The sequence below is a fragment of the Meleagris gallopavo genome, chromosome 19 (genome assembly GCF_000146605.3).
Source record: "Meleagris gallopavo isolate NT-WF06-2002-E0010 breed Aviagen turkey brand Nicholas breeding stock chromosome 19, Turkey_5.1, whole genome shotgun sequence".
NCBI classification, from domain to species: domain Eukaryota; kingdom Metazoa; phylum Chordata; class Aves; order Galliformes; family Phasianidae; genus Meleagris; species Meleagris gallopavo.
The window spans coordinates 8,144,716-8,153,861 of NC_015029.2; the positions used below are offsets into that span (position 1 = coordinate 8,144,716).

General features: G+C 43.4%; 1 protein-coding gene across 1 annotated transcript in view; it reads right to left on the bottom strand.

Moving 5' to 3' along the window:
* The window catches only part of TRAF1 (TNF receptor associated factor 1), a 15,316-nt gene extending 12,068 nt beyond the window's left edge, over positions 1-3,248 (bottom strand). The window contains exon 1 of the mRNA XM_019621515.2: positions 2,427-3,248. The gene's annotated coding sequence lies outside the window, so the exon portion shown is untranslated. The remainder of the gene's footprint in view (positions 1-2,426) is intronic.
* Between the last annotated feature and the right edge of the window lie 5,898 nt (positions 3,249-9,146).

Below are 9,146 nucleotides of genomic sequence, written 5' to 3' on the forward strand. Positions count from 1 at the left end.
CGGTGCGGTGCCGCCCGGCCGCTCGGAGCGTCGTCGGAGAGCAAACCGCCCCCTGCACGCCCGGGTTTGCTGTCGGCCCTGCGGCCATTGCGGTCCCGGCGCCAGGCGCGTGCACGTGCTGCCGGGGTGCGCGCAGCGCTGCGGGGCCTTTGGGAGCTGAAGTTTCGCTCTCGGGATAGGGCGGGTTTGCTGTGAAATCATGTGCTGCAACCACGGCGCCCGGGGTTCGGTAAGAAGAGCGTTTCAGATGCAAATCTGTTCGTTCTTCCCGGTGAAAGAAATGTGGGGAATACTGCTGGGGGTGTCCCGGCAGGAAACTAAAAATCGTGCCCTAGCTGCTTCCATTGGTTTGTTACTCTGCAACGCTCGCGAGCGCTCATAGCCAAGTACCGTGTGCCACCACACCACCTTATTCGGTTATCACCGAGTGTCTGATAGCTTCTGGGCTGTGTTTGCTCAGATAACAGTGCCACGCGTGCCGCTGTCACATGGGCTGATTGCCCTCTTGCCACAATTACAGATTACCAAACTGATTAGAGCTGTATTAAATCAGAGATCGGAAGGATAGAGCTTCTAGGAACAAGGCAGCCCTGCAGACAACAGGAACTATTAAAAACGTCCGCACAACACAGAAGAAATGTACGTGGCATCTTAATGTAAGCAGGTAACTGCTCCGGTTCCTTCACCAGTTTGGGCTCTTCCATCCGCAGCTCTCACCCCTCGTTCAGCTCCTTTGCTGCACAGGCAGTGTCTTTTCACAGCTGCACCCTGTAGACCACAGGAACCACTACGCAAGACTGAAGGATCAAGAATTTGGTCCTTCACTTTGTCAGAGGCCCTTTAACTACATGCCTTTGGGTTAGACTGCCTTTGGCAAGCAATGCGTGTTTTTTTCTTCTTCTTGAAGGTTTTAACAGGTAAGCAATGATGATGCAGAGGAAAGTGTCACTGTAGAGGAAAGGAAAGCTGAGTCGGATGGAGCAACTGGCACAGGTCAGCTTTAGGGCATTCATCTGGCTTACTGCCCTACATCACAAGAGCATTTTGGATGAACCACGGAATGCTTCCACCTCCCTCACTGCAGAGAGGGAACAACGTTTGTTCCCTTTGGCAAAACACCACCATCCCAGCAGTGAAAAGCACCACTGGCAGCTCAGCAGTGTTGTTACACACAAGCAGATGGGAGCACGCATGCTCTGTGCTGCAGCCGTGGCACCTGCACACATAACCTCTGTGAGAGCAACCGTGTTAGCAAGAGCTGGTGATAATCTTGTAGAAGGGGAACAGTGTGTCAGTTTTATTTGCTACTTCTGAGGTTTCCAGTTAACTGTTGAGATCCAGCCGCAGGAGCAGAAGGCTTGCCTTGTAGGTTCATGCAGAATCACATGTAACTTCTCTTCATCTCCACTTCTCTCTACTTCTCTGTGCTACACGTAGATTTGTGGATGCTCTGAGTACAGAGCTAAGAATCTATGAGGACACTGTGGTCTGCCTGAGCTGGTATGGCTTCAGACATTTGCTATCATTGCTTTATAATGGGCTGTGAGAAGTCATAGCAAGTTAGTCTGGCACAGAGCATTTCTGCCAGGAAGTGAGCTCATTTTTCAAGAGGTTCTAAAGGCAGTTCTGGATGCAGCAATTGTAAGTTTTTGGAAGTTGATAATTTCAGAGAGATTGCTGCTACACCAGTGGGGAGTTTTGGTTTGGGGCTGAAGGGACACTGCTGCTGTCACCCTCCAGGCCACCCATCCGGGCTGCCAGCTTGCTCTTCCACTTTTGCCTCAAGACTTCTCGAAAATGTGACACCTCTATCTCAATAGGTGCTGAATTATACAAAGAAACGAGAGATAAGTTTTTGGTACTTTCCAAACTAGATATATTTCCTCTGACAAATTTCCCCCATCTGAGATCAGTTAACTGAAAACAGGATGTGGCTCAGAGGGACCGACCTCTGCAGCGCCATTTCACTGCAGAGCCATTCCTACCACGGCTCACACTGCAGCTCACGGTGTTACTATTTAAGGAGAATGTTCACTTATACATCTGAGAAAAGAAGCTCATGAGGGAGTATTTATAACTTGAGTGTTGTCCTTTTAGAAGCGTCCAAGAGCCTGAGTTTTTAGTATGTCTACAAATGGCACATTGGGATGCTAAGCGTTTCAAAGACTGCAGTCGAAGTGCAAACAGTGCTTTCAAGGCCGAGAATCTAATTTCAGACAGAAAAAATGCTAGAAATAGGGAGGTCTCACTCTATGAAAACACACTTTTCACTTAGTATAACATATCTGGAAATATGTCTGCATTCTAGGAAACACTGAAAAATGGGTAAAATTGAATGAAAGCTGGTTAGTAACAAAGCACCTGGTGCCCACGGGGCACAGTACTTCCAGGAGCCAGAGCTGAGTGCTCCAAGCCAGGATCCTCACCTGTGTGCACAGCTGAGTCCAATCCACTCTTCATCTTCTTTGCTATCACCTTCCTGACTTTAGCCACCATGAGACAGACGTACAATAGAGCTGTAAGATTCCATCCATTCATCCTCGAGATTTTCAAATAAGAACGTGAAGAGCCGTGCAGTTTGATTTGTTGTTATCCTTGTCACACGTGAGAGCTTTGCTGCAGCTCCGTCCCTTACCTGCAGTGTGATGGCACACGGCCAGCTTCAGCTCCACGCCGCTGTGGTGCCATTGCCAGGACCCAGCCCCACTCACATGAAAGAGCTGGAAAGATTCCCAGTAACTTCTGTAAGAGTTGGACTGTGCTCCTCAAAGAGACATCAGGAATCAATCTTTTTTTCCTTTATCCCCATCTCTGCCTCTACATTTTTCCAGCTCATATTCTCTGTAGCACAGTATAATCCTCAGCTTCTCAGTACGCAGGGTTTCCCCTCCCCCCAGTAATGGGAGCATCTCTTCAGGGTTTGTCAGGGGAAAAAAAAAAGCACTCCTTAGAATGAACATCATGCACCAATTCTCTGATCTCAGTACTTCACGAAAGCAGCTCCACAACAGAAGCCATGGAACCCATTGAAAGAAAGTAAAGAAAAGTGTTTCTCTCCACCGTGGTGTCCCAGATTGCTTCCTATGCACAGTGCTACTTGAGAGTGAAAGCATCACAAAGAGACGCCTGAAGCTGCTCTTAGGCCACCTATCACACAGATCTGTGACAGCAGGGACTTGGTGGCACACCTGTGTCACTGCATCTCTGCAGCAGGAGAAGCGCTGTGCATGGATGTCTGTAGCTGACGTGGGATGGCTTTTGGCAGCTTCAGCTGGTGAAGTTCTGCTTTCTGCTACAGCCTGCCTACATCAAGGGCCTGCTCTGTGCTTGTGGTTGTGCTTCTGTTTCTCTTAACACACACAAAGCCTGATCTGGACTGGAAAATTCTGAGCTGCTTATTTCCATTCTTACTGCTCTGGAGAGAAGTCAGGGAACGGGAGCTGAGCCCAGCAGGAGCCTGCCAAAGAGCTCTTCCAATGTTCTGGATGTAACATGAAGAAACAAGCTAAGATTCAACATTTTCAACTATAAAGCAGTTGGCAAATAATGGATATTCTATTGATAGCTCAGTTCATTGGTACAGAGCGTTAGAGAAATGATAACAGAAATCTCAGCATTTTTGAGTGGGACTAATTACTGGAAACAGAAAATGGAAATACATTTCTTTAACAATGCCTTCATTAATTCTCCTTAATGAGAGAAATGGAGGAAAGAGTGAAGGCCACAACCATGCCATAACACTGCCAGTAGTTAACTCATGTTGTTAGCAAGACCACTTTCATCCTAAAGAGATGTTTAGAATATTATAGTGGACAGAGGCAGAACAAGACAAAATTAGATGCATTTAAAGAAAAATGGAAGAGAAAAAAAAGATGTTTTAAACACGGGAGAAGCCTGAATGAAAGAGGAAAGTTGGAAATGGGAAAAAGCAGGCACAGAGAAAGATGGATCTGTATTGTGAACAGGCAAAAGCAAGCAGACAGTGCTTTAATGAAGGAACAGGAGTCCTCTCATGAGGACAAGTATCTTGGCAGCTCTGCCAGTGATGGGACTCCAAAATCAGATCATCACATAAAAGTTCCCAGCAGTGTCTTTGGTGTTTGGCCAAGAAACCAAACCTTGAGACTCCTTGTTGAACATCTGCATCACAAATTGGGCACTGAAACCCCACAGCCAGTGAGCAGGGCACCAAGCGCTCAGGAAATGTCTCTGTGAATGAGACAGCAGTGCAGGCACAGTGAGGGCAGCTCTTCTGTTACAGCTGCAGCTCATGCCCAGCCTGTCAGCAGCGCTAACATTCAAGCCTGTGCACTGCACATTACATTTCCTCAGGTGTAAACTGGCAGATCTGGATATCAAATGTAAGGAGTACAGCTACTCCAAAATAATCACAACAACGCTGATTTCCATTAGCTCTGTGGCCTCACTGTTTAAATTGCAGAGAACACATAATGGCCAGTGGAAAGAATGCACTGTTGAGGTTACAGTCGTAAAGCCAAGCGAGACAATGCAAGTCCATGTCAGGGCTCCCTTACATCGTGCTACATCCAAGTGCTGAGCCTCTCTGCTTCTTTTGGAGAACTTTTTTGTGGCGCCAGTGGGGCTGCTGCCATTAAAAGACAACTGATTTTCCACTGTAAGCCCCAATTTTTGTCACTCAATATCTCCACCGATTCAAAATGCATCACGTATAACTTTCTGCTTGCTTTATTTACAGCAGGAATTGGCATTTTGGTTGTCAGGTAGCAGAAGAAGGAATCAGAGTCTGAACCACAGGGATAACCTGCACTTCATGCCTTCCAGCTACCAACACGGGTAAGCACCTGTGTGTAGCTGATATTTCCTGGGACAGAAAGGAAAGGACTGAAAATAGCAATCCTTACTCAAGATTTCTCTGTGATTGTTTTCTAAACTTGAATGTTCTTTTTATGACAGTTGTGGCATTTAATGCGGTTCAGTATTTTCCAGGAACTCAGTTGCTGCTGGTCTGAGTTCCAAGTTCATTCAGAACTTGAAAAGCAACATTTAACACGAGGAATGGAATTCTGTAATGACCCAGCAACTGGCAAAACCAAACTCTTGGTTCCCGAGGGAATGAAAGAGCCAAACCCAGAAATTTCTGCTAATTAGAGGTGAAAACATTACTAAATACCTTAAAAATTGAAAGCATATGCAACTGCTGTAAGGTGGTTTTTTACTGGAAAATAACTGGTGGCCGTGCCAAATTTCAGTGTGTTCTCATGTAAGAATTCAGCAGGAGATTAAGAACACATTTTTCTAGGAGACAAGCAGAAATGTTAATGTTCACATGGGCTGTAAATAAGCCTCTGCAGGTAAGGTCAGAAGAAAGCTCACAGTGGCTGAGAACCAAATCAGCAGCCCTCAGAAAAGGATTTTTTTAAATTACAAAATAATTTTCACTCCTATGAAAAAATAGGCACGCGTTCTCTCATCTCTTCTGCTTACTTCTACACACATACTGTAAGTGGATCTACTGACATGTGGAGACGACAGTTTGAGATGAGTTATGAAAAGATCTTTGAACTTGAAAGAAGCCTTACTGAGGATTAGATTCAATTATTTTGCTGCTGTCTTTGTTTCTCCACCCTGTACAGGATCCCACCTACAGGCTCAGAACGGAGCCTATATTGAACATTTCTATTGCTATGCAAAGATAGAAGCTAATTTCAGTGTGATGTCATGGCATTACATTGCCCAAAGTGCATCTCAGTGGCTCACATAAGCAGTTTTCTCTTTCACCTGGTATTTAGCATGGTATGCTTTACAGTCCACCAAGAAAGAATGATGGCAGTCACTTACAGATACTCAACTTTTAAAAAGCAAGACTTGTCATGTGCTACAGGGACTTAGCATTACTAAAACTGTGGGGTATTTCTAACTCAAAAGACTTTTGGCAGAACTAATCTGGCTCAGTCTGCTTAGGCCTTGTGATGCATCCAGAAAGATCACATACATAAATCATTTCTGTGCTGCTAATAAAGCAATGTGGCACCATTTGTCTTCCTTCCTACATTAGTCACAGTAGTTTGGTGCAGCACAAAGCTTTCACGACCAGATCAAAAAAGTGCAAGTTTCACGTGTCACCGTGCACACCAGGGAGGAATTTGATCTGTTCAAGTCATTTATTAGCTTGGATCAATTGGATAAACTCCTGGTCACAAAATGATTTCTTCACTTCAGTGCAACATTCAGTTATCTAAAAATTAGTATAATGCAAATGGAAACGTACAGCAAAACACTTTTTAAAAAGCAAAATAAATAAACTTAAAACTAACTTAGTATTAACCCTCAGAATTGTTGTTATCTCAGAATTCAACTAACTCAGTTCTTACATATCTGCCAAGAGTATTCAGAGAAGAAATCGCACTAGAATGGCATCAGGCAAATCTTCTTATTCAGATTCTGATCTGGAAATGTATTAAAGGAGACTTAAATTATAATGACAAAACTCACTTCATTCACTTCGGTGGGTAGTGTGCATTGCTAGAAGCAATCTGAAATTCACTTTTGGAGACAAGTTTGTCTGTCGTGTATCATTGTGCCAATAAATGGATGTCAGAACAAGCCTGTGTGCCAGCAGCCCTTGTTGTCTTGGCAGAACCGACAGACCCAAGGCTGGTTGTCTCTCTTCTAAGAGAAGCAATTTGGACTGAAGCACGTAGTCCTTGGACAAGTGCGTTAATGTGTAGACAGACTGGTAATCCCACAGAGGCCACCCTCAGGATAAAATACAGAAATATAGTATTTGAATGCTTATTTCTATGGAACCACTAAAGCTATAAGCCTATGATTCAGAGCCTGGAACATTTGGAGACTTGCACACCATGTACACAAACAACCAAGGAACAAAAAAACTGCACAATTCAGATTAAATGGCCTTTCTAATGTCCAGAATCCCCGGTAAGTATATAAATACAGAATGTGTCTTGTAGTAATTCCCATTTTATAATACAGATGAGTCATCTAAATGGGGATTTTTCCAGGAATTTCTGTTTTTTTTCTGAGATTGAGTACCTCGGGCCTATGGCTAGAAATCACTAAGGTAAGCATGGCAGAACGTTCTAAACTCAACCCTATGCTACTTCCATTTTTCTCCAGTCTTACTGACTAGGAGATACAGAAATCTGCCAACATAATTCACATGTGTCAAGTGGACAAAGATATACCTGTTTTATACAATGATATCATTGCACTTTAATCGAATCACCGAGTTCTACCTCAGCAAGGGCAGCTGAGGCAGCATCTCTGTATTGAGAAACAAGAAATGTTTCCCAGAAGGTGTGTTGTTCTTGGAGATAACTGGGTTTCATAAAACATAGTTACCTTCACTACAATGTCATGCAGTTCAGAAGTTGGTTTACAGGTGGACTGCCTAGGCAACCACACCAAGTTTTTAAGCATATTTCACTCTGCAGTTTCAGTTTATATCTAATTAGTATTAGATACAGTGCTATCTTCTCATGCTTCTTAGAGAAGTACAGAAGTACAGATCCAAAAAAAGCACTCACAGAACCAAAATTGAAATCAGCCGTGACTGTCTTCTTTCCACATACTGAAAAGTCTGGATGGAGAGTATTCCTATGAGAGAGAAAACAGGAAATTTAAGGCTCTTGGACACGATGCTTTTGGGTAGCTAGTCAATAAAAACGAACATGTGCAACTGCACTTTCTATCAAACTCTCTTCTTAGTTTTACTAGGAATCAACCTGACCTGTGCCAGCAGCTGTGAGAGTGAAAGTTGGCCCTTATCTGCCACTTTCCTGGAGGCAAGGCAAGAGTGCTAGTGGTCAAATTCAGTTGTGAAGTGCCAAAGCAACATTTGTTGTAAATGATTCAGTCTACTGTGCCTTAAAATGCAAATGAATGGCACAAATATTTTTTCAGACTTGTTTTATTTTTTAAACAAGAATTCAGAGCATAAAAATGAGCTAGTGTCAAGAAAGTACAATAGAATACCTGCAGAAGTTCAGAATAGAGTCCGAAAGGAAAAGATAGGGAATAATTTATTTCATAGACAGTAAACGAACTGCCTCCTGTTCAATACAAAACGTTTTAACTTGTAGCTTAAGCCCCAGTACCCATTGCCATGTGCACATTCTTGCCAGTGCCCGGGTTAGTGCAGGGAGATGGACACTGCCAGGCTGAATTCTGAATTTCCTTCTTTCTGTGGTTTTAAATTAGACTAGATTATCTCTCTAAAAGCCAGGAAGCAGCACCAGAGTACATTTCCTATTCCAAGTTCTCAAATACCACGTCTTTTTGTAGAGAAATGAAGTAGCTCTGCTAAACTCCATAAAACAAGTGAGGCACACTGAGCAATCAGCCCTATTGCTGCCTGCAGCTGCTCCGTGCTCAGAGCTCTGATCAGGAGAGGCTCTGCTTCCCCTGCCCAGATGTTGTCCCACAGTCCCAATTATAATACTGGCAAATCCAGTGTCCAGGAATCCCAGAGATCACAGCTCCTGTCCCATGGTGGATCTGTTGACAAAGATCTCTGCAGAGGTGAAAGTGGTTTTTCCTGCTGACATGAAATCAACTTCAGAGCTCTATACAGTAAAGTACGTGTGGTTTTCATTCACTAGGAAATGAGTAGAGCATTTTCAGTAGTTGGACATTTGAAAAATTTCTGTTAAAATTCTGTAAAACTTCTGTATTTCTTTTTTTTCAGGGAGTGAGGGAGTAAAGCACTGATGTTTGTAGGAGCTGCACAAAAACTGTGTTCTTGCACTCCCTCTACTGTTTCTATCACAGTGGCAAACTGGGAACACTTCAAAAGCTGTGTGGTTTAATATACATGGATGCCTAAACAAAAGGGGAGTAATGTTTCCTAGCAAAAGGACTTTCAAAACTAAAGCAGCATGGTGAAAAACTAAGGTTAAACAGCTCTACCTACCTGGAAAACGAGATATTATGCATGATTCAGTGCCTTGGACATAGCTGGGCAGTCCTTAAATTAACACAGAGCTCTGCTTCATTATGAATGCTAACAAATTCCACAGGAGTTTTACATATTACTGTAATAGAAGTTATAGTGTTGTTACTTAATATCATAATTGTTCAAACAATTTTTAACCAAGACTGCAGGGTTAATATCCAAAATTTGGTCTTCATAAAACAGAAGCTGT